This window comes from Tupaia chinensis, unplaced genomic scaffold (genome assembly GCF_000334495.1).
Source record: "Tupaia chinensis unplaced genomic scaffold, TupChi_1.0 Scaffold142716_1, whole genome shotgun sequence".
Taxonomy (NCBI): domain Eukaryota; kingdom Metazoa; phylum Chordata; class Mammalia; order Scandentia; family Tupaiidae; genus Tupaia; species Tupaia belangeri.
In genome coordinates this window covers 1966879-1992152 of record NW_006202562.1, presented here as the reverse complement: position 1 = coordinate 1992152, position 25274 = coordinate 1966879, and the positions used below count along the sequence as shown (strand labels likewise).

The 25274-nt window shown below is 46.8% G+C and overlaps 1 pseudogene; it reads left to right on the top strand.

Moving 5' to 3' along the window:
- The first annotated feature begins 22777 nt into the window (after positions 1–22777).
- LOC102482061 (60S ribosomal protein L15 pseudogene) lies at positions 22778–23395 on the top strand (annotated as a pseudogene).
- The last annotated feature ends 1879 nt before the right edge of the window (positions 23396–25274 follow it).

The window sequence follows — 25274 nt, the reverse complement described above, 5'->3', positions numbered from 1 at the left end:
GCAGCTCTTTTCCGCCCTCCGTGTCCAGCCTCCTGTCCTCACTGCCCAGCTCGGCTCACCTCATCTGTGCTGGCGCTTAATCCAGCTCCTTCACTGTCACCTTTTCCTGTATTCATTAGAGCGTGTCCTCATGATCCCTCCGGCACGACCTCGCCCATTGCTCACCCGCACCCAGCCCAGCCCAGCCCAGCCCTAGGCCTGCCAAATTCCGAGGTTGCCAGCGTGGCTTCCAAACCACTTCCTGACAGCCCTGAACCTCCTGCTTGGCGCTTCCTTAGGGGACCTCCCATACTGGGACACAAGACAGTGTCCAGAGGCCACAAGGTCCAAAGATAAAAATAGGAGGCAAGGTCCAGAGCAGAGCGACTGTCACAGCTGGGCCCAGGAGGCAGCTCCAGAGCGTGGGAAGCCGTCTGCAGAGGCACCATTCCGTAGCCACGATGTGGCAGCAGCACCGCACCCTTTCCTGGGTCTCCTCCCTGGCCCTTCCAGCGACGCTGTAGTTCCGTCTTCAAGCGACTTCACGTTTCGTGGTTTAACAGTCAAATCCCCTATACACTTCTACCACACTTAAACTAAGAAAGAGGGACAACAAATGAATCTACAAGTGACAGGAAGAAATATTTAGATAGAGACATTTCCAATGTAAAGATCAAGTTGATCTAGAAAAGAGGTTGCTGTACAAACTTAAATAAAGGCTGGAGAACTGAGAGGGAGGGGGTGGCTGGCACCTTATCGGTCAACTAAGTGGCTGCTGTCAGACACTCAATCTCGAGAACCTCCCCAGTGCACAGTCCCTCTTAGGCTGGCCACAGGACAATCATTGTGGCCAATGGGGTGCTTCAGACGCTTCTGCAGATGGACTTCACCCAATCCTGCCCCTTCCCTGTCTCCAAAAGACCCTCTGCCATCTTGTCCAGTGTGAACCTTCCAGAACAGCTCATATGTCCTGGGACCCTGCCACTAGTATAAAAGACCCACGCCCTCTCAGGGCTGCTGGACACGTGGTCATTTCCACCTGGTCGTACTGCTGGGTGTCTGGCCACACATTCCAGGGCCTGACTCTTACTTGACACCAGCTTGGCAGGACCAGTGAAATTCCTTTTTGCTTGTAACTTTTCTTTTGTAATGTCCTTTTATATTTAACATCCAAAACACATGAGGCTTAAGTTGGAGGTCACGTGCAACGTGTGCAAATCTGAAGTCAGGGAGGTGCTTTGCTCCCGCACCGGGCCCAGGGCAGCCGGGTCCCAGAAGCTGATGTAAGATTGGCCCCCACCATGGCTCTTGGAGACTGCACTTTCCTTTGCAAGTGTCTAGAGCTGGCTCTTCCATTTCTGTCATTTTTTACAAAAAACAAAAGTTTTTGTATCACCTAGAGCTACATATGGGCAAAGGAGATTTGAGGAGCGAAACGAGAAGAGAGAACGCTTCTAAACTGCTTTCCATAATATATATGTTCCTAGTATAATTGTATCTGTTTTTGCTTGTGTCTTTACTACTAAAATGTCTTTCAAAAGACTCAGGGTCAGCAGGTGGCATGGTATTAAGGCACTGGACCCCCATCTGTCTGAGAGCGAGAGACCCAGTGGCTGAAAAATCACGCCGGGTGTGTGTATGTGTGTGCCCCAAATCCTGAAAGAAGAATGGAGGAGAATGGACTGTGGTGTGGCCATCGCCCCGAGAAGCTTTCTCACATTACTTCTCTCTGTCTCTCTCTGGTGAGTGCAGGTGCCCTATAGCAAGACCCTAAAAAAGCCTGACAGGTTTCTTGGCTCTTCAGGCCAACGTGTGCTAAGCCTGCCACACTCCTAGCTCTGAATTCTCTCCTAGCATTGCCTATTGCTTTCTTTTCTGGGGTACTTTAAATTTTCTTTTTAAATGTTAAAAATAGTTTAGATAAGTAGAATAGTACAAATATATTACCGACTACTTTATGAAGTACAAGATGGGTTTTTGTACGAGGGAGTCTCCACATGGCAGTGGCATGGACAGCGAGGGGTTTCTGTCTCTCCTGACTCTGGTGATACCCAACTCTCACGGGAGCCTCCTGTTCACCAGGCTCTGTGCTGGCCTCTCTGCAGGCACTGCCTCGCGAAGCCCCCCATGTAGATGGCAAACCAAAGTGACATACACTGTATGCTTTTAACAGTTTGTGTAAATAATCAACATGCTCCATTTTGTATAGCTTTATTTTTTTTTAATTGCCAGAGGGCAACTATACTCACCTGAGAGACAGAGGCAGAGAGACAGAGAGAGAAAGCAAGAAAGCATCCTCCATGGGTCACTCTACAATTCCTTCTCCATTTCTTTCTTCTTTTGGAATCTTTAGGCATGCATGCACATGTGCCTGGCATGTTCTTCAAATCACAGGGTCCAGAACCTAAAATGTGTGGTTGGCTATGTAGGATCTAGCAGCCTTAACCTCCAGGCCATGAGTTGGCCCCTACAACTTAGTTTTTTTTTTGTTCAATCACATTTGTGAGATTCACTTGTGTTGGCACTTGTAGATCTAATTCCTTCATTATTGGTTTTCCTTTACTCATTAGAACATGATCCTAGCAGACTATAGTAAGTTGAATCATTGCCTATTGCATTGGTTCTGTATTGAGTTGACTTTACTCTTTAACTCTTCAAATGGGAGTTGCAGGGACCAGCAAATGGCATAATGGTTATGTTGCTGGACTCCCATGTAGTTGACTGTGATTCAAATCCTGGACCCAGTGGCTTAAAACTCATGCCAAGTGCTTGTGTGCATGCCAAAAATCCCAAGAAGAAAATGGAGGAGAAGAGATTGTGATGTGGCCATTCCCTCTGGGGATATTTTGGTGAGTTTTCACTTTCTGTCTCTCTGTTTCTCTCTGCCTCTCTGGTGAGTATACATACCCTATAGCAAAATCTCTCTACAAAAAAGTAAAGTGAAATAAAATAAAATAAAATAAAATAAAATATAAAATAGGAGCTTCATGGGCACTCTCATTTTGGGTTCCATGTACATGTGTGTGAGAGTTTCTCAGAAAAGAAAATTGACGAAATATTGGATAGTCTTTTCTTCATTTTTATTAGGGATCACTGCACTAATGATTTTTTGCTTTGATGAATTTTCTAAATATTGAAGACCGTTTATCAGGGTTTGTTATGCTTTATTCAAACATTTTTTTCCTGGTTATCTTATACTTTCTTTTAACCATGTGCTTTTCTTCTACTTTTCACATTTAGGTGTGTGATCCAACTGGCGTCTGAGTGTGTGAGGTGTGAGGCAGGGATTGCCACCCCACTCTCTATGTGCACAGCTGGCTTTTCCAGGACTGTTTATGGAGCAGTTTGTTTTGTGCCCTCTGATTCCAATATCATTTTTGTCATCTATCAGTTTCCCAAACACGTCTTAGTTGCTTTTGAGTCTTCTATTGTATTGGCTGGGTGAAGGAGGAGTAGGCCTGAGATAAGAAGGTCATCACTTCACCTTGGCCAGGAAAAGGAGAAGAATGCTGCTACATAGCCCTGGGGTACACTTCCTGGGTCCTTTCTGCAAAATGAGTCTGCTGCCTGGCATCAGCCCCTGAGTCCTGGTCTCAGCCTTCCATTGTTGGGCCTCTGTGCTCTGTACCAAGGTCCTGCCCTGGGTGTGTGGTCTACATTTAGATCTCAGCTTTTACGAAGTGTTTCATGTATTGGTTATTATTACTGATACTACTTTTACTCTCTCAAGCACCTGGTTGTGCAAGTTCCATCCCATTTTTGTTCTTTTCTGAACTTCTTTAGTTTCACCCTTTAAGGAGCTTGCCTTCCTGTAAACTTGGAATTACCCTTTTGCTACACTCACATACTTACACTGAAGAATAAGAGGAGGAACTGGGGTACCATTACTGAGAAATCAGGGAGTGCAGAATTGGGAACGGGGTGGGTGGGAGATTTTGGTAGAATGCAAAGAAACTGTACCATGGGGCCAGCAGGTAGTGCTGCTAAGGTTGCAGGTTAAGGCTTCTGGACTCCATATGGTCCACTATGCAGTTCGAGTCCTGGATCTGGTGGCTCAAAAAACATGCCGAGTGCATCTGTGGTGTGCCCAAAATTTCTGAAAGGAGAATGGATGATAAGGGATTGTGGTGTGGCCATCCTCTCTGGAGGGTGATTTTTCATTTTCCCCTCTGTCTCTGTCTCTCTCTGTCTCTTTTCAGTGAGTGAGTGTACTTTATTGAAAAGAAAGAAAGAAAGACAGAAACCATGCCATCATTGGATCCATGTATAGAGGCTAGAGTTCTTTGGTGATAGTTTATAAAAAACAAGGGTGAAAAAAAGCTGGGTGGGTGACTTTGGAGTTGGATACACCTGATTTCAGATTTGCTTTGTACCTCTTGTTAGTTGCGTTACCTGAAATACGTGTTTACTCTGTCTGAAGGTCCGTTTTTACAAGCATATAATTAAAATGATTTGGTATCTTCCTCAAGGGGTTTTTATAAGAATGAATGAGATGAGGTATTTAAGGATTGATAGAATGTCCCAGCGAGCCAGTCACTGTCGAAATGGCCCTTGTCCCTGTTATCATTGATTATCAGGGAGCGTCCCTCCTGAGTCACGTTTGGTTACAGCAATCCTCACCATCAGGCAGTGGCACAGGAGCTAGAGGGACACCAGTTCTGAGCCAGGGGGAGGGGGCGTCCAGGAGGGAGAGGAGCAGAGGACCCCATGGCTCCATCACCATTTACCAGGTCTCCCAGAGCAGCATAGACACAGGCAAGAAACTAGATCATATCGGGCTGTTTGGCTTTGAGTTTGGACTTCTGGTTCGATGCTGGCTGAGATCAGAGCTCAGGAAAACTCATTCTCAAGGATTAAATATGGTGGTTCTCTCTTTGAAAGTCTCTGACAACCAATCAAACTCGCTTTCCTGAGCTTCGATCTCTAAGTGTTGAGAAGCTTGGTCTCCATGTTCTGACCTCGTAGAAGTGAAGCCTGGCCCAGCTCAGCACTCCTAAGCCCCCTGCCCCTGCCTTCGGAAATGGCTTAGTGTCAACTTTAAGCGAAGGTCATGTGTAGCCGTGCTGAGTGACCTCACACAGCTCCATCGAACTGTTGGCCAACAGCTCCCCAGCACCCTCACCCTCATTCTAAAGTCGAGGTAGCCCCTACATTCTGCTTTCTCTCTACCGGGAGTGATTTTTACTTTATGGGAAAATGAGACCTAAGAGACAGATGTGATCATCAGCTGAGACCCTCAGCACCTTCCACTCCAGCCCCGCCATTCATTCACAATGGCTCTTTGTCGCCAGGGTCCTGTCGGCAGGAGCGTTGATGGCCGTCCAGCCTGGGATCCCTGCACACACACTGGGCGCAGTGTTCTCAGCACTTTTCACTGCGAAGGTTCGGGGCAGCGTTTACTGAGACTCCTTTCAAACTGCTCCCTTTAGCCTTGGCCAACTTGACAAACATGTCTCTTTCGCTTTCCTTAGTGGTTACTCAGACACGGACAACGGCTGCTTTATCCCCGAGGTGGCTCCTTTCAGGGTCCTTTTTGAATGTCTTCAGCGGTTTCCACTGACTCAGCGAAATTCCCACTTCCTCCATCGTTATTTAGAGATCAATCTCCAGTGTCTGATACTGGCACCTCTAGAGACGTCGAGCAGTCAGCCCATGGCAGTCATCCCACTGCCTTTTGGGGGACAAAACACTGCTTTGGCCTATTTCCCTCCTTCTTTACTTTGCCAAGCACGTCAGCTGTGCCTGAGTTCACTGCTTTCTTAAGCCTGTCCACGATCGATGTGAATTCAGGCTCTGGAATCAGATTTGGGATGTACTTTTTCACTGTCCATATGTAGTAATTCAAGTTAAATGGTAACCTATAGAAGAATGAAAATATACGTGTCAAATGTTGGAGTCGGGATTAAGCACTATTAATAGCAGAGGTCAGACAGATGTTGTCTAAACTTGGCAAATAGTTACTGTAGGGGAGGCCTGTGATCTGCACGGTTATTAGGGAAGACAGCAGAAGAATCGGACCTGAAACCTGCCCTGAGGGCTGGGGCCGAGGCTGGGGGCGGGTGGAGACTTTGCTCTTCGTCTTAAGCTCATCTGTACTTTCTTCGTGTGCAGACATTGCTTGGGTGAGAATAAAGTAAGGGTTCTTAGCTTCGTGCACCCTCTGGAACTCAAAGAGACGCTCTCAGGTCCAACAGGAGGGTGGGAGTTGGGGACCAGGGCAGGAGGATGGGGTGCAGTGAGAGAGGTTCTCCTCCTCAAGGGGTGCTCTACCTGGGCACGCAGGGGAGGAGCAGGTGCAGGGAAAGAAAAACTGGAAAAAGCCACATGGGGACTACTTTGTGGCTCTTGTCTTTAGACTTTTGGGGTCAAATGGACCAAGATAACCATGAGGAATTCACCATCCACTGCAACTTGTGTCTCAAGACTTTCAGACTGAAGTCTTCTTTTTCTTGTTTACTTACTGCTTATGAGAGAGAGAGGCACCCGCCAACAGAACCTTCCTGCTGTGACCCACCCCCACCCAGCCTGAGCCAGAGACAGGTGAGCTTGCCGTGTGCTCAGGGCGGGCCGGGCTGCAAACCCAGTACCTTCCCATATAGTTCTGGTCGTGTTACCACCACCCCGCTGCCTGGCCTCAGGCCGGATTCTTCCCAGCCAAAGTCTTAGGCTGCAGGATCTGCCTGCAGGCTCTCCAGCTCGCATCTCTGTGCTTCCTTTTCTGGTTAGAATATTTTTTAAAATTAATTAATTATTTTAAATTTAAATGTATTGTTTACGTTCATTCACTGTACATTATTACAGCATACAAAATGAGATTTTTCCATCCAGAGTACACTGTATATCGTCTCGATCAAGCACATCAACAAACATGTTATTGTCAACAAATAACTCTCCATTTCTTGTTTCCTGTATGTTTCTACCGAGCTCACGTACTCCCCCGTCTCATGAGATCACATGATTGCTTTGGAAAAACTGGATTTACAGTCATGATTACTCATCCTGACTCAAAAAAAAAAAAAAAAAAAAAAAGAAAAGAAAAGAAAAAGAAATTCCAAACAGAAACACAAACAACCAAAGCCTCTTTGGAAGAAGCAACAGTGCCCTGAATGCAGCCCCAGTTCAGGCAGCTCCGGCCCAGAGCCTTCCTCACTTCATCGTGGCCTTAGAGGGGTCTAGTGTCCAGGAGGTGTGACCAGCCTCAATTTCTGCTCGGGTCCTAGAAGGAGCCATTGAGAACTATTTGGTCCAGACCTTTTTGTGCCACTGAACACACATGACTCAAACCCAGACACCCCAATTCCAAGTTACTTTTCAATGGATTTACTCACTTTTTCTTGTCACTGACAGCAATTCCAAAATCTGGCTGCCTATTGAATCCGCTTGGGGGAGTTAAAAAATATATACCAATTCCAAAGCCTTACTTGATAGACTCAGAACTCTGGCCGTGGGGCCTGGGAACCTGGATTTTTCACAACTCTCAGATAGATCTGACATAACAGACAGGGTGCCACTTGCATGCTGGCTTTTGGGAGCCACCGGGCTGATGGTCTCTAGGCGCCCTCTGAGCTCCGGGGCCTGTGATCCTTTGACTCCCAGAGGCATCCCTAGCACAGGGCAAGTACCTTGGAAAGGCAGATCTTAAGGGCTCCCCAGGAATTGCTCCTGTCTCCTAGCACGCCCTCAGCCACTTACTGCATAGACCAGCCTGTCGGGAGCATCCTGCTGTGCCTGCCTCTCCCGGTGCTGGTTGCTTTGTGTGTGTGTGTGTGTGCGCGTGCGCTCATTCGCATGTGTGTGTGGTTTTGTTTGTCTGTTTTGTTTGTTTGTTTGTTTTGCTTTGTCTTGCTTTCTAAAAGAGTCTTGTTGGGTTGGCCCCAGAGTGTAGCACTTAAGCTCAGTGCATTGGGAGCCAGATTCCACCTGTCTGACCCTGGTTTGAATTCCAGACCTGGCAGCTTAAAAACATGCCAGGTGTGTGCAGGCAAGCCTCAACGCCTGGTAGGTTGGAGAAATAGAGGAAAAAGGATGGCGAGTTGCCCACACCCCACTAAAGGGTGCTTCTTCTCTCTCGGAGCTAACACGCATGCCTTGTGGCAGAAAATAAGTAAATGCGTACATACATGCCTACAAATAGGGTCTCGCCATCGTGCACCCCTCCTACCTCAGCCTCCTGAATCGCTGGGATTCCAGGTGTGAATCACCATGCACAGCCTTTGAGGGTGCACAAGGAATCAGACCCCGGCTTCCTAAGTGGCCTCGACCTGCCCATCAGTAAGTGTCCAGCACAGGCACTGCAGCTGGGCCTGCGGCTGCTTCTGAGAACTAACAAGGCTGTCCCCGGCGAGACCCGCACCAGCCCTGCCCCTCGGTGGGACCGCTTTGGGTCCTGGCCCAGCAAGACCTTGTGGGAAGAAAGCATGGTCCGTTGGGCCGGAGAATCTGAGACCCAAACCCTACTGGGTCCCGTCAGAGGACCCTTCCAGCCTTAGTGATGGGTAGTGACTTTGCCCACTAGGAAATCTTTTCTGGCATAAGCTGAGACTTCAGTATCTGTGACTCCTGAAAGGATGTGACGGAGACAAGGAATGCTGGGAGAGAAAAAGAAATTTGGCTGAATGTGAAGATTTCTTTTTCTTTTTTTTTAAGTGGTAAAATACAAATAATGAAAATTTTACTTTATATATATATGTGTGTGTGTGTGTGTGTGTGTAGTGTGTGTGTGTAGTATGTATGTGTATATATATATATATATTGCTACAGGGCATGTGCACTTGCCAGAAAGACAGAGAGAGACAGAGAGACAGAAATTGAGAAATCACCCCCCAGGGGGGATGGTCACGCCATAATCCCTTCACCTCCATTCTTCTCCCAGGATCTTGGGCATGCACACACACGTGCCCAGCATGAGTTTAAGCCTCCGGGTCTGGGACTCGAACCACGGTTGACTACGTGGGAGTCCAGCAACATAGCCATTACACTAACTGCTGGTCCCAGTGTGTATGTTTTTCTTTTTTTTTTTTTCCCAGTGTGTATGTTTTTAAAAATTCACCAGAGAGAGACACATACATATGGGTTCACCAGAGAGAGAAAAACAGAGACACAGGAGAGGGAGAACACATCCCTCCGTGGGGCACGGTCATGCCCCTCCTCCATTTCCCTATCCCATTGGGATTTGGGGCACATGCACACGTGCACCAAGTGTGTTTTTCAGGCCCCTGGGGCTGCGATTCAAGCTGCACCTTCAGCAATGTGGAATCTGGTTCTCCTAACCATTGGGCCTCAGAGCTGGCCCTCAGTGTGGTTCTGAGTTTTAGCTCCCTCATGGTTAATGCCAAGCACTCTTCCATGTCTGGATTAGCTGTTTGTCTGTCTTCTTTAGAGACAGATCTACTCACCTCTGTTGTCCACTGTTAGTCAGGTTGCTGGTTCTGTTTTTGTTGTTGTTGAGTTGTAGGAGTTCTTCATATATTCTTCATACTAACTGCTTATTACATACATGATTTGTGAATCTCTTCTCTTTTTGTTTCTGTGGGTTGACTCTTCACTCTGCTGATAGCACTAGGCTGCATGAAATGTGTTGATGTAGGACTGATTTATCCATTTTTTATTGTTGCTTGTGCTTTCGGTGGCATATCTAAAAGGTCATTGCCAAATCCAACGTTATAAAGATTTTTCCAGTTTTCCCCTTATAGTTTGTCGTTTTTGTCTTACATTTCCATTTTATATATATAAAGAGGTTTTTGCTATAGGACGCGTGCACTTGCCAGACAGACAGAGAGAGACATAGAGACAGAAAGCGAGAAATCACTCCCCTGGGGGGATGGTCACGCCACAATCCCTTCTCCTCCATTCTCCTCTCGGGATCTTGGGCACGCACGCACACGCGCCCGGCGTGAGTTTCAAGCCACCGGGCCCAGGATACGAACCACGGTCAACTACGTGGGAGTCCAACGACATAGCCATTACGCTAACTGCTGGTTCCCAAGGAGAGTCTTTTCAACAAGCAGTACTAAGGAAAATGGGTATTCACATAAAAGAAAATGAAGTTGACAAATGGACCCTTACCTCACATCATATACAAAAATAATCTTAAAATATATCAAAAATGGGGAGACCAGCAGTTGGCATAATGACTACGTCACTGGACTCCCACGTAGTTGACCTTGGTTCACTTCCTGGACACGGTGGCTTAAAACTCACGCCGGGTGCGTGTGTGTGCGTGCCCAAGATCCCGAGAGGAGGATGGAGGAGAAGGGATTGTGGCATGGCCATCCCTCCTGTGGGATGATTTCTCCCTTTCTGTCTCTCTGTCTCTCTCTGTCTTTCTGGTGAGCGTACACGCCCTATAGCAAAAACCTCTCCAAAAAAAAAAAGAAAAAAGAAAAGACTCTCCTTTTCTCAATGAATGATCTTGGTACCTTTGTTGAAAATTTTTTTGTTTTGTTTTTTGGAGAGGTTTTTGCTATAGGGCGTGTACGCTCACCAGAAAGACAGAGAGAGACAGAGAGACAGAAAGGGAGAAATCATCACACAGGAGGGATGGCCATGCCACAATCCCTTCTCCTCCATCCTCCTCTCGGGATCTTGGGCACACACGCACATGCGCCTGGTGTGAGTTTAAGCTACCAGGTCCGGGACTCAAACCACAGTCGAGTACATGGGAGTTCAGCAGCATAGCCATTATGCTAACTGCTGGTTCTTCGAAAATCTTTTGACCATATGTGAGGGTCCATTTTTGGGCTCTGTCCCGTTCCATTGTCTTCATGCTGGAACTGCCCTGTCCTGATTACTGTGTCATAGGAGATCTTTGGTTTTGCTGCTTAGTTGAGGGCGAAGTCTTGCTATCAATAACCTTCCTGCTTTGGTCTCCCAGCTGGGACTGCATGCACTGCCTGGCTCTTTTACTTCATTGTGGGTTTTTTGCTTGTTTTGTTTTTAAAGAGAGAGTCTTACTATGTTGCTCAGGTCAATCTTGTGCTTTTGATTCTCCTCATCTGCTTCCTGAGTTGCTAGGACTATGGGCATAGGCCACTGTACCTGGGCTTTAGGCTGGACTGAGCATTGAACCCAGCCTTACCACATGGCCCCAGTCTGCAGAGCACAGCGTCTTGGCAGCATGCACCACTATGGCCAGCCTGCAATAGGTGTTGAGGGAAGTGTGAGACCTCCAAAATGGTTTTAAATTTTTATTTATTTATTTATTTATTTATTTATTTATTTATTTAACTTATGGCATGTGTGCTTGCCAGAGAGAGAGAGAGACAGAGACAGAGACAGTGAGAGGGAAAGTGCAGAATCATCCCCCCCTCGGGGGGTCGTTGGCCACACTGCCATCCTGTCTCCACCATTCTCCTCCCAGGATCTGAGATATGCATGCACATGTGCCTGGCATGAATTTTAAGCCACCAGCTCCAGGACTTGAATCATGGTCAGCCATGTGGGACTCCAGTGATGTAACCACTATACTATCTGTTGGTCCCTGTTTTTTATTTTTAAAGGTTATTTTTTTGGCTATTATTAATTTCCTGAGGTTTCATATGAATCTGAAGATGAACTTTTCTATTTCTTTAGGAAAAAAAAACCATTACGATTGTTATAGAAATTGCACTGACTCTGTAGCTCATGGTGGGTAGGCTGGGTATCCTGATACTAAGCCTGCCAATCCAGGAACCCAGAATAGCTTATTTATTTAGGTTTTTAATTTTTTTCAGCGCTGATTTGTAGTTTTCAGTGTATAAGTCTTTCACCACCTTGGCTAAGTTTATGTCTAGTATTTTGCCCTTTTGTTGCTATTGTCAATAAATTTATTTTCATAACTTTCCTTTTGAATTGTTCAATTGATAGTGTATAAAAGCACAACTAATTTTTATGCATCGATTTTGTAGCCTACGACTTTGCTAAATTAATGTATTACTTCTAATAATCCTTGTAAGCGTGTGTAGTCTCTAGGGGCTTCTACATATTCAATCATACCCCCGTGAACAGGAATACTTTTACTTCTTTATTTTGTTTCTTTTTCTTGTCTGATTGCTTTGGCTAGAACTTCCAACACTCTGTTATACAGAAATGTAAGTGTGGGCTGCTTTGTCTTATTTCTGACCTTGGAGGAAAAGGCTATAGTCCTTCGCCATTGAGTATGAGGTTGGGTGCGGGCTTTCACATTGTACCGTGTTGGCACATAGACATTGTGCTATGTTCCTTCTATTCCTAGTTTGTTAAGTATTGAATTTTGTCAAATACCTTTTTCAGCATCAAATGAGATAATCATGTAGGCTTTTTTCTTTCTTCTGTGTATGTGGTGTAATGGGCTTACTGATTATTGTTGTGTTAAACCATCTTTGTTTTGTCGGAATTAATCCTATTTGGTCATGATGTCCTCAAGGTGATGTGTCTCTGAATTGTTTCAGTATTTTGAAGCTTTCTTTTTTCTTGTTTTTAATAAATATTTACAGGGTTATTGGTCAGTATTTTTGTTTATTTTTTTAATGATTATTTTATTTTAACTTTATTTGTTTATTTATTTATTTTAATTTGACCAGAGAGGAACAGAGCAAGAGCAAGAGAGAGAAAGTGAGAAAGCAGGCCACCAGGTTTAGGACTCGAACCATGGTCAACCACATGGGAGTCCGGTGCAGTTAACCACCATGCCACCTACTAACCCTTGTTTATTATTTTTTTAATTTGCTATAGGGTGTATGCACTTGCTGAAGAGAGATGCTGGCAGAGAGAGAGAAAGTGAGAAATCATCCCCTAGGGGCATGGCTACACCATAATCCTTTTGACTCCATTCTCCTCTCAGGATCTTGGGCATGCACGCACAAGTGCCCAGTGTGTTTCTCTAGTCACTAAGTCTGAGATTTGAACCATGTAATCGGCCATATGGGATGCAGCTGCTTTCTTTCTTGCTTGCTTTTTTGGAAAGGTTTTTTGCTATAGGGCACATGAGTTCTCCAGAAGGACAGAGAGAGGCAGAGAGACAAAAAGCGAGAAATCACCTCCCAGGAAGGATGGCCATGCAGCAATCCCTTTTCCTCCATTCTCCTCTCAGGATCTTGGGCATGCACGCACACGCTTCTGGCGTGAGTTTAAGGCACCGGGTCTGGGACTCGACCACATGGGAGTCCAGTGACATAGCCATTATGCCAACTGCTGGTCCTGGAATACAGCTGCTTTCACCAGCGTGTCATCGTGTGGCCCAATCAGTAGTGTTTTCTTGTAGTGTCTCTGGCTTACTCTGAGGGTGAGGTTGACCTTGTGTAAGGGTGTGGGAATGTTCTGTCCTTGCCAATATTCTGGGAGAGTTTGAGGAATAATGATGTCGTGTGGCAGAACTCATCAGGAAAGCCATCTGGCCTGACCTTTTTTTGCTGAGAGGTTTTTGGTTATTGACTCAAACTTGGATATTCTTTTAAAGCAAGAATAAAAAGAGAAGGGAAATAATACATATTATTAGATTATTTAAACAGTATTTAAATAATTCTGAATTTGAGTGGCATGTGAAAGGGTGGTTTCATGAACAGAAATGGGGAACTAGGGAAGAATGTGATTTCTGTGAAAGAAAGAAAGAGAGAAAGAAAGAAAGGAAGGAAGAAAGAAAGAAAGAAAAAATATAAACCAGAAGAGAAGAAAAGAGAGAGGGCAAGACCCAGAGAGAGAGAAAGAGAAATAAACGACGTACAGTACTGACTGACATGCTTAGGTGTCATGGCCGTACAAGGCAATGAAAAGAAATCATCTAAGCCATATTAGTATGGCTATTCCACAAAAGTCAGGTTCTTTTGGTCAGTATTTTCTGGCAGAGGATATTATATTATCTCTTCTTAATGTTCTTCTTTTTTTTTTTAAGAATTGCTTTATTTAATTTATTAGTATTTTTAACTTGGGAACCAGCAGTTAGCGTAACGGCTATGTCACTGGATTCCCACATAGTCAACCGCGGTTTGCATCCCAGACCCGGTGACTTAGAAGCCGCCACACAAAAGAAAAAACCTCAAAAAAAAAAAAAAAAAAAAAAGAAAAAAGAAAAAGAAAAAGAAAAAAAAAGTATTTTTAACTTGCTGTTGTCAGCAGAGAGAGACAGAGAGAGGGAGGGAAAGTGAGAAAGCCAGCCTCCAGGTCCAGGACTTGAACTGTGATCGACCACATGGGAGTCTAGTGCCCTAACCACCATGCAATCTGCTGACCCATCTCTTCCTAACTTTCGAACTCACCACCAAGTGATGGAAAAAGAGGCTCAGGTTAGAGTCTCCAAACATTCCTGTGCTGCGTACATTCATGAGCAGGCATCGCCAGGCAGCCCTGTGCTGTGCTCGTAGCTCTCCTTCATGACACATGTGGTCATGTCATGTGGTCACTTGGCAGGGTCACTCCAGAAAGCAGACACTCTGGGCATCCAACTGGCCTGATGGGGTTTGGCTGCAAACAGGAAGCTCTGTGAAGTGCTGGTCTCAGGACTAGCATCGCCGTTGCCGCGGGCCTGCCCCAAGCTGGCAGGGATGCTGGCTTGCCACGCTTGTTCACTGTCCTCCCACCAAACTTTGGATCATCTCTCTCTCTCCTGCTCTCTCTCCTTGCCTCTCTCCTTCTCTCTGTCTCTCTCTCACACACAGGCACACACACGTACACCATCAGCAGCTCCCGTGCTGGCTGGACGTTCTGGTGCAGCTTCGGTAATGGCAGACATGACTCATCTTTGCTAATTAGGGACTTCTCATGCCAGTGAATCACCCTGGGGTTCAGAGCATGAAGACGCCCCGAGCACTCACAGCGTCCTCGGCCTGTACAAGTTCATCTGTGTAAACACACACGCTCTCCAGTGTTTTGAAATTCATTACCACATTGACAAACAATGTCCAAAAGAAATACAATGGGAGCCGTGTATGCAGTTTCAGACTTTCTAGGAGCTACAGAATAATCATGGAAAGAAATAGGTGAAAACAATTTTAATAATATGTCTTAATTAACCTGATATATCCAAAATATTGTTTTGATACAGAATCACTTTAAAAATGATTAAGATATCTCTTTTTTTGGTACTAAGTTTATCTCAATTCAAATAGAGCTGAAATGCAGATCTACCAAAACAGAGCTGTGTTTAACAAAACACATTGACTTATTTTTATTTTTATTCGTTTTATACATTTAATCACAATATATCACTTAGCTTATAAAGTGAATTTACCCAACACGAATACACCTCACACTAGTCCAGTTGAGGATACGATGCATGTTAGCATCAACAGACAACAATCCATTTCTGTGTCTCGTATTTTGCCTCTCTATTTAACAAAATTTAGATTACTGAAGTTTTAAAATTTAAGTTAAAGTAGAAATTCAGTCTCCTAGTGGCAGCAGCTGCAGCGCAAGTGCACAGGCGCCCTGTGCAGACAGACCCTGTCCTGCCCTGCAACACCGCCGGGTGGCCAGGACATGGTGGGACGGCTGATGATGGCATGTGCCTTGGTGTGGAGCCCCTGGCTTAGAATACTTCTGTGAACTCCTGGGGTCGCCCAACTTCCTGCATGGAGCTGGATATTAATCTATCTCTTATTCTCATCTGTCAGCATCCAACCAGAGACGGAGGATAGGATCTGGGCTCAAGATGAGGGGTTAGGATTTATCTGCTCGCTGAATTTTTACCCCACCTAAGGGCCACGTTGGAGTCGGGGGTGGTAACACGCTGACCTGCCCGGCTGGGACCACATGGCTGCCCACTGGGCACTCAGCTCCTGAGTAGCCTGCACACACCGAGCGGGTGCATTCCCGCGGACGGGGAGAGGGCTGTGGGCAAAGGACCGTGGTGTGACAAGACCCCGTCAGGGGCCGGCCACTCACTCTGTTGCTCTTTCTCATGCATGTGCACACACATGCGCTCTGTCCCAGTAACTATGGGCTGAGGCCTGAGGACATCTGGGACAGGAAGGGGAAGAAAGAATCAGGGGGTGGGGAAGGGAAAGAAGTTCTTGAAAGGAAGAAATGAGGGCTCTCCTTAGAGCTCGGTGCTAATTCCATAGGCTCAGAAATGATCTGCCCAAATATTTTTAAAACACCAAGAATAGTAAGGAAAAGATTAGGAAAAGGAAGTCCAGGGCATGAGGGGAAAATGTGTGGCTGTTCCCATGAGCTCAACCGTGCAGCCTGCTGGTCCTTGCTCGGATTTGTTGTCCTAGCCAGAGAGAACTGTGGATAAAAAACAAAACTCGATCGCTGAGAGTCGTAGCTACCCTGGGGCTCAATGGGCTGTTTCTCACTAGCAGTTTTTTTTCGAAGGGCAGATACATTTAATGTTGCCCTACGCAGGAAGACAGAGGCGCACGAAGGGAGACAAGCAGCGTAAGGGAGCCAAGGACTTTGGACAATCGCCAAGCACCGCGATATCCAAGTGGCCCTGAATAGTGTGCGCCAAGGTGCTGGAGAGTTCAGGATGAGTTTATTTTATTATGACTGCTTTTGAAAATTTTGCTAGAAGGGGCCAACAGGTGGTGTGGTGATTAAGGCGCTAGATTCCTACATGGCTGACCACAGTGCAAGTCCTAGATATGGCGGCTTGAAAATCATGCTGGGTGGGTGTGCGTGTGCACCCAAAATCCCAAGAGGAGAATGGAGAAGGAATTGTGCCATGGCTATCTATCCTGGGGGTGATTTTCTCCCTCCCTCCCTTCCTTCCTTCCTTCCTTTCTTTCTTTCTTTCTTTCTCTCTCTCTCTCTCTCTCTTTCTTTCTTTCTTTTTTTCTTTTTTTCTTTCTCTTTCTTTCTTTCCCTCTCTCTCTCTCTCTAATGAGCACATGCACCTTATAGCCAAAACCTAATGAAAAGAAGTTGCTAGAGGGTGCATGTCCTTGCTGGAGAGAGACAAGGAGATAGAGAAGGAGAGTAAGAAAGCACTCCCTAGTGGGGGATGGTTCCAGTACAGCCCCTTCTCCTTTCCTCCTATCAGCATTTTGGACATTCATGCACTTGTGCCTGATACATTTTTCAAGCCACCAGGTCCAGGACTTGAACCATGTCTTCAGCTATGTGAGATCCAGTTGCCTTAACTACCATGTTACCAGCTGGCCCCAGGGTGACTTTAAAGGCAAAAGCTGTGAGTGAGAGGGGGAGTAACAAGGAGTTTGATACAGGAGTGATGGGCTGACTTCTGGGGTCACTTTGCTTAATCTTAAGTGAAGGGTGGACCGTCTGGAAGGTAACGGAGGATGGACTTAGGCAATAGGACGTTTGTGGAACAGCAATGCCCAGCGGTCTAGGCGGCATCTTGCAACGCCGCGGGTGCACACCCCACTAAAGCCACAATGTGCACGCTTCCCTTAGAGCACTGGCCCAGGCATTTCCTGCGAGGGGAACTGGTTTGTTGAGGCTCTGTCAGCACCCATAAAGTTTCAGGTCGATGAGATGGCATGCTGGCACGAGCGACTCCATTTTTGTCTGGTGTGTTGGGCTTAGAGCAGAAGCTTAGTCCCCAAAATAATAGCCTCCTGGAATTGTCATTTAATCCTGCAATTCCAGGACTGTGCACCCCACACCTGAGCTGCCCTGCCTCTGGTTCTTCTTTCCTGACTCCCACTGGCTCCTTTTGGGTGTGATTAATACCTGCTGAATCCCAGAGACTGCTCGTTTCTCTCCTTGTGTGTGTGTGTGTGTGCGTGCACATGTGTTGCAATGTCTCCTGTCTTCACAGTCATGTGAGGAGGCCAGCCCCCAGGCAGCCGCCCGGGCACGGGGAGTGAAATGCCACTGGAAGAGCTTGAAGTTGGTGCTAGTGGTTCTTTTCACAGGAGACGCCTCAGGGAACTGGCCAAGAGAAGGGGCCGATTGCTGTACAGCCCGCCTTGTGTGAGCCAGGAGCAGCCTGCAGGTGTGCACTTCTGCCCTCTGACCCCATGGTTGACCTACCTGCTACCTCTGGAGTGCGAATGGGGCAACTCTGAGCTTTTCATAATGCTGTCAATAACCAAGGACAAGAGACTTATTTTTTCAAACCAAACAGCGAAGTCTGTACATCTACTGCACTCTGTGGCTTCACAGAGCAAATCATTTCTGCTCCTAGTGAGATAATAACCTCCCTGAGAAGTGGCTGGCTCAGAAATACCCTTTCTGGGGACCAGTAGATGGCATAATGGCTATGTTGCTGGACTCCCATGTAGGTAACGGCTGTTCGAGTCCTGGACCTGGTGGCTTAGACTCACGCCAGGTGTGTGTGCATGCATGCTCAAGATTCCAAGAGGAGAATGGAGGAGAAGGGATTATGGTGTGGCCATTCCTTCCTGGGGGGTGATTTCTCACTTTCTGTCTCTCTGACTCTCTCTGTCTTTCTGGTGAGCACACTCATCCTATAGCAAAAGAAATAAATGAATAAATAAAAACTTTTTGGAGAAGACTGCACATCCCAAGAAAATGGATCCAGAACAAAGAAGAGCAACGATGAGCCCACCTGCCCACTCTCCTTTCAACAGTTGACTTCCTGGGACCAGCAATTAGTGTAATGGCTTTGTCGCTGAACTCCCATGTAGCCGACTGTGGTTCGAGTCCTGGACCTAGTGGCTTAAACTCATGCTGGGCGTGTGTGCATGCGTGCCCAAGATCCCGAGAGGAGAATGGAGAAGGGATTGTGGCATGACTAGGGTGGGGCCTCGGGAGCCATTGCTGGCCAGAGAGAAGTGAGTGGAGGCTTGCGGGTCACCACGGGTCCTGAACTCCTTTGACCGCGGCCTGATCGCATCACAAGGGATTTGTTCTCAGTGATGTCACTGTTCAGGCGAGGTCTGGAAGATGACTGAAGGCCTTGTGCTTGGAACATTCTGTCCTAAGAACCAGAGTTCTGTGGAAAATTAAGCAGGAACAGGAGTGTTTTTGGAAAACATGCTTCAATTTAGCTTTCAAAACAGGAACAGGAGAAAAATAAAAACAGAAGAGAACTATCTGTAATGGTAAAACTATTTGGGTCAGCTTGGCAAGGCTAGGGTGCCCAGTTAAGTCAGATACTAGTCTAGGCGTTGCTGTGGGGTATTCTGCAGGTGCAGGCACATGTACAGTCTGGGGTATTCTGTTGGTGCGGGCACACACATGGTCTGGGGTGTTCTGCAGGTGTGGGCACGTGCATGGTCTGGGGTGTTCTGTGGGCACACGCATGGTCTGGGGTGTTCTGTGGGCATGAGCACGAGGGCAGACAGGTATTCTGCAGGCGCAGGCATGGTCTGGGGTGTTCTGCAGGCGCGAGCACGTGCACAGTCTGGTATTCCGCAGGCATGGGCACATGCGCAGGTGCGGGCACACGCACAGTCGGCTGATGTAAGTAAGAGTGATTGCCCTCAGTGACGTGGCTGGACTCATGCAATTGGCTGCAGAACTTAAGGGCAAAAGCCGAGCAAGGTTCCAGGGGAAGAAAGAGTTTTGCCTTAGGCTGTAACACAGAAATGCCTGCCTAGGCCAGCAGGTGGTGTGTTGGTTGAGGCGCTGGATCCCACATGGCTGACTATATGGTTCGAATTTCGGACATAGTGGTTTGAAAACATACCAGGCATGTGAGTGAGAGTGCCGGCCATTCTGAGAGGAGAATGGAGGAGAAGAGATTGCTATGTGGCCACTCCCCTGGAGGGTGCGTTTTCATTCTCCTCTCACCTCCTCTCTCCCTCTCTCTCCCCAGCAAGCACACACACTCTATGGCAAAAAAATCTAAATAAAAAACAACCAAAAAAACCTGCCTGTCTGACAAATTATAGATTTTCCAGGCCCCAAATCACCAAACTAATTCCCTAAAATATATCTCTTAATAGATGCATGAGTATAATCTCTCACTCCGTTTACACATGAGGGGCCTTCAGACAAGTCTGTGGTGGCACAGTGGTGCAGTGGGAGGCCCAGCGGGCAGACCCATGTAGGAGGGTTGCTGGTTTGTGCCCAGAGACTGCCCTGAGTACACCGGGCACAGCTGTGCCCTTGACTTGGACGGGCTGGAGCTGCGGGGGGATAGTGGTGTCCAGATCTGGTCAGGGTGCTGCACCTCACTGTCTCAGGGTCTCTCTGTCACTTATGTAATCAATCAATACACTTTTTTAAAGTTCCTAGAAAAGTAGAATTCAAGTATGAGTTTTATTTTGGCATAAAAAATAGAATTCCATGTATAGTTGTTTGTAATATGCCTTTTCCATGAACTATTGGGTCGCCTGGAAAGTCGTGACTTGTTTTTTCATGCTTTTCTATGCAAAAATGTGTCACTACTCTTCTGACGACCTAATATTTAAAAACCCTGCATACATGTCCAGTCATGGAACTGCCACACGGTTCTCTGAACGTCTCCCCGTTGTTAAAGTGATGCACGACTGCTCATAATCTACACGTGTACATAACATGGGATGTACTTACACTGTGCATTTCTATATGCCTTCTATACAATGTACATACCATATATATATATATATATATATATAGACATACACACATATATGTGTATATATAAATATATACACACACATGGTATGCCCTACTGGTGTGCTTGCTCATTTTCTGTAGGCGTAGATAGATATATACATGTATATATATATGTGTGTGTGTGTGCATGTCTGTATGTGCACCCAATGGTGCTGTTTCTTGGGAGATCCTGGATTGATAAACTAATTCAGCAAGAAGAGAGAAACTTCCTGTAAATTTAAGGATCTGGACCAGCGAGGCTGATCTGAAGCACAATGTGATTGTGAAGGCCAGGGTAGTGAGATACGACCACCCTTGATCCCATTTCTCTTGAGGGAGGCTCTGGGAGGTGAGAGAGACCTGAGCTATCGCTAAATTAGAAGCAGTGACTGGGGCTGAGGCAGTGCAGTGATGGCAAGGAGAAGGGCCTCAGAGTACAGGCTGGAAGGACACCTTGGTGGGGGCTGGGGGCAGGCAGGACCCATGGAACCACTTGTGAGGTGTCACAGTACGAATGGTTGAGGGGCTGCCTTGCCTCTGCTAGACCTCCCTGTGGAGTGCATCTTCTGTGATCCAGGCAAGGCTTGGGAATCGGCATTGATTCAAAGCTCCCAGTGCTTCTGACTCACAGCCAAGCGTGAAGAACTTGGCCCTTGCAGTCAATGTTGTTGACCTAAAATGATCTAAGCCATGGGGACTGCCCCAGGCATGCAGATGCCACAGGTAGCAGGTCTGCTTCAGCTCCAAGAGAACATGCTCAATAAAGTCCGGGACAGTAAGAGGACACTGCAGAGCTGAGACCTGCCAAAGGCAGTTCGCCTAGGTGGGTCAGTTAGTGGGTGTTCTGATGGGGGAATAGTCCCATCTCGGGATGAGAGAAAAGAACAAGGCCGGGGGACCAGCAGTTAGTGTAATGGCTACGTCACTGGACTCCCATGTAGTCGACTATGGTTCGAGTCCCGGACCTGGTGGCTTAAACTCACGCCGGGCGCGTGTGCATGCGTCCCCAAGACCCCGAGACGAGAATGGAGGAGAAGGGATTGCGGCATGGCCATCCCCTCTGGAGGGTGATTTCTTGCTTTCTGTCTCTCTGTCTCTCTCTGTCCTTCTGGCGAACTCATGCGCCCTATAGCAAAAAACCTCCCCCCCCCCAAAAAAGAAAAAAAAACCTGGAGGAGAGGCCACATAATAGAAAAATGGGCAAAAGACAGACAATTGACAAAATTAAAGCTATCAAAATGGCCCTGGAAAACAAGTTTAAACTCACTCAGAAAGAAGTGATGCCAGGACCAGCAGTTAGCGTAATGGCTATGTCACTGGACTACCATGTAGCTGACCGCAGTTTGAGTCCCGGACCTGGTGGGTTAAACTCACGCTGGGCACGTGTGCCTGCATGCCCAAGATCCCGAGAGGAGAATGGAGGCGAAGGGATAGTGGTGTGGCCATCCTCCCGGGGGGTGATTTCTCACTTTCTGTCTCTGTCTTTCTGGTGAGCGCAGGTGCCCTATAGCCAAAAACAAAACAAAACACAAAAAACCCCCCCCCCCAAAAAAAAAAAAAAAAAGAAAAAGAAAAAAGAAAAGAACAAGGCCGGTTTCAACAGCAGCTGATGGTGGCAGACTGGAAGCTGTTGGTTTACATTGTTGGGCAGGGAGGAATACCGTGGGCAAAGTGCAGTGAACTGCATAGAATAGTAATGGGGCTAGAAAACACAGAGGAAGTGGGAGCGAGGAACAACAGCCCTCAGCTGAATACGAGAAGCCCTACGGAGTTAGGAAAGGTAAGGGCCCATCGGGGACGAGAGACATCAGAGGCTCACTCAAGCCTTACCGGAGAGAGAGGAACTGATTCGTTCATGATCGCGTTCTCTTGAGATCAAAGCAGTGGTTCTCAAACTGTAGCCTGCATTAGGATTGCCTGAGTGAGGAATTCGTTACATACCGCTGTGAAACAAATAATGGGAAACTTAGCTGCTTCAAACATGAAGCACGTCTCAGTTCCTGTGGGTCAGGGATCCCCGTGCAGCTTAGTTGCATGTCTTTAGCTCAAGGTCTGAGGAGGGTCCAGTCCCCTTGGAAGGCTTGGCTGGGGTGGGTCGGTAGGGGAGCCGTGTTGTTTAACTAGATGGAGGCGTGGTTGGAAAACACAGCTGGAAATGATTTGGGATGGGACCAAGAAGAGGGAGTAACATTTGCCAAGTAAACATTTGTCTTGAGTAAGATGTAGCTTTGAAATGAATGTTTAAAACAGAACAAAACAAGCTTTAATGAGATAAAATTCTCATATATCATATAATTTTCCTACTTAAGGTATATGAGGAGACTTCAAAAGGGAATGGAGGGGAGAAAGGCTCTTTCCTTTCTGACTGTCAGCAGCCATCAGGTAAGCCAGGATGGGTACGCACAAGTACATCCAGGAGCTGTGGCGGAAGGAGCAGTCCGACGTGATGCATTTCCTCCTGCTGGTCCGCTGTTGGCAGTACCGCCAGCTCTCTGCGCTGCACCGGGCGCCCCGCCCCATCCCGCTGGATAAACAGTGCAGACCAGGCTACAAGGCGAAGCAAGGTTATGTCCCCTACAGGATTCGCGTGCGTCGTGGAGGCCGCAAATGTCCAGTCCCCAAGGGTGCAGCCTACGGCAAGCCTGTCCATCACGGTGCTAACCAGCTCACATTTGCTGGAAGCCTCCTGTCTGTTGCAGAGGAGCGAGTTGGAGGCCACGATGGAGCTCTGAGAGTCCTGAATTCTTACCAAGTGGGTGAAGATTCCATGTGCAAATTCTTTGAGCTCATCCTCACTGATCCATTCCATACGGCTGTCAGAAGAAACCCTGACACCCAGTGGATTACCAAACCAGTCCACAAGCTCAGGGAGATGCATGGGCTGACATCTGCAGGCCACGAGAGCCCAGGCCTTGGAAGGGCCACAAGTTCCACCATACAATGGTGGCTCTCGCCGTGCAGCTTGGAGGCAGCACAATGCTCTCCAGCTCCACCGTTACCACTAATCTAAGACATGTTTGTGAGATTCATACCTAATAAACAATTTAAGACAGTCATGTCTGTTTACAAGTGTTATTTGTCTGTTAAACTAGTCTGTAGGTTGTTTCATGGATGCTTTGTCAAATCACAAAAGTTCCAAGTGCAGTGTCTGAAGACTATAAACGATAGTGTATCTTGTTTTTAATAAGGTAAACTTTTTTGTCTGCTTTATCTGATTAGGGAGTTATATGTTGGTGTTTAAAACGTGTGTGGCATAATTGGTGTACAATAAATTCTTTTTTTTTTTTGGAGAGATTTTCACTGTAGGGCGCGTGCGCTCACCAGACAGACAGAGAGAGACATAGAGACAGAAAGCGAGAAATCACCCCCCAGTGGGGATGGTCACGCCGCAATCCCTTCTCCTCCATTCTCCTCTCGGGATCTTGGGCACGCACGCACACGCGCCCGGCATGAGTTTTAAGCCACCGGGTCCGGGACACGAACCGCGGTCGACTACGTGGGAATCCAGCGACATAGCCATTACGCTAACTGCTGGTTCCCTACAATAAATTCTTTAAAACAGGAGTTCTGAAACTAGCCCTGTAGATTTGTTCGGTGCATGTGGTGAGACCTATAGCTTCACCGGGGTGGTGACAATGCTCTGCTTAACTTTCAGTTGGCTACTTTTGGACTTCAGCTAGTACGAACTTAAATTTGGATTTAACTTGGAGATTTGTAGAACAGGAGGAAGACATCCTAACCCCATGTCATGTTCATGTAGAAAATTACAGGCTCAGCCTGAGCCTCCATTTTTGGATTTAATCCAGAGCTCCATTTGTGTAGCTTGGATCTGGAAGGAAAAGGGTTTCCCCAAGTACCACCATTTTCAGAAGAAGAAACCCATTGCAAGAGGCTTCTCTTACCAGTGAAACAAGTCTGGGTTAATCTAACGAAGTTGCCTCAGTGTTCAGAGTACACACAGGGTGAAAGCTGGTGTGTTCCTATGGCTCCCTGGGCCCCAGAATCCTGGCATTTATGTGACGTAGCAGTCAACAGTAGTATTTACACTGGCTTATTTTTCACTGATGGAAACTGAATACTCGGTTAAGCTCTGAGTACATGAGGTTAGAAAAGGATTTTAAATGCTTGCAACACTAATTCATGACTATTACAAAGCCTCAAGCTCAGTAGGAGAAAAGGATGATTGTTTAAAGCACATTACAGCACAGTCTAAGTCTCACGGATCATGTCAGGTGACCCACTTTACCGCTCCCATAAGGCTACCGTGATCCGTGGTGTCAGTGCAAGCTCACGGTTTCCGATCTAACTTGCTATTTTGTCCATAGTTATTTTCCTCACTCCTGGTCAAATCACCCTCAAAATTCTGCCCACTCTACAGAATCGAGCAGCCTGTTCTGTGCCCCCCAAGTCGTGTTGCATTTCTGTTGGCATCGTGTTTTCCAGTACAGTACGCTGCTGTTCCCCAGGTCAATTTGAATGTGAAGGAAATGCAGAAGAATTGATTTAATTCTTTTCAAGTTGTGGCAAATAATAGCTTGATTTCAAAATCTAACTGCTGGTTTTCCAGAACCAACGTTTCCAATTTTCTCTAGGGTTTTTTTTTTGGAGAGGTTTTTTTTTTTTTTTTTTTTTTTCCGCTATAGGGCGTGTGCGCTTGCCAGACAGACAGAGAGAGACATAGAGACAGAAAGCGAGAAATCACCCCCCAGAGGGGATGGTCACGCCACAATCCCTTCTCCTCCATTCTCCTCTTGGGATCTTGGGCACGCACGCACATGTGCCCGGTGTGAGTTTTAAGCCACCGGGTCCGGGACACGAACCACAGTTGACTACGTGGGAGTCCAGCGACATAGCTATTACGCTAACTACTGGTTCCCTCTAGGGTTCTT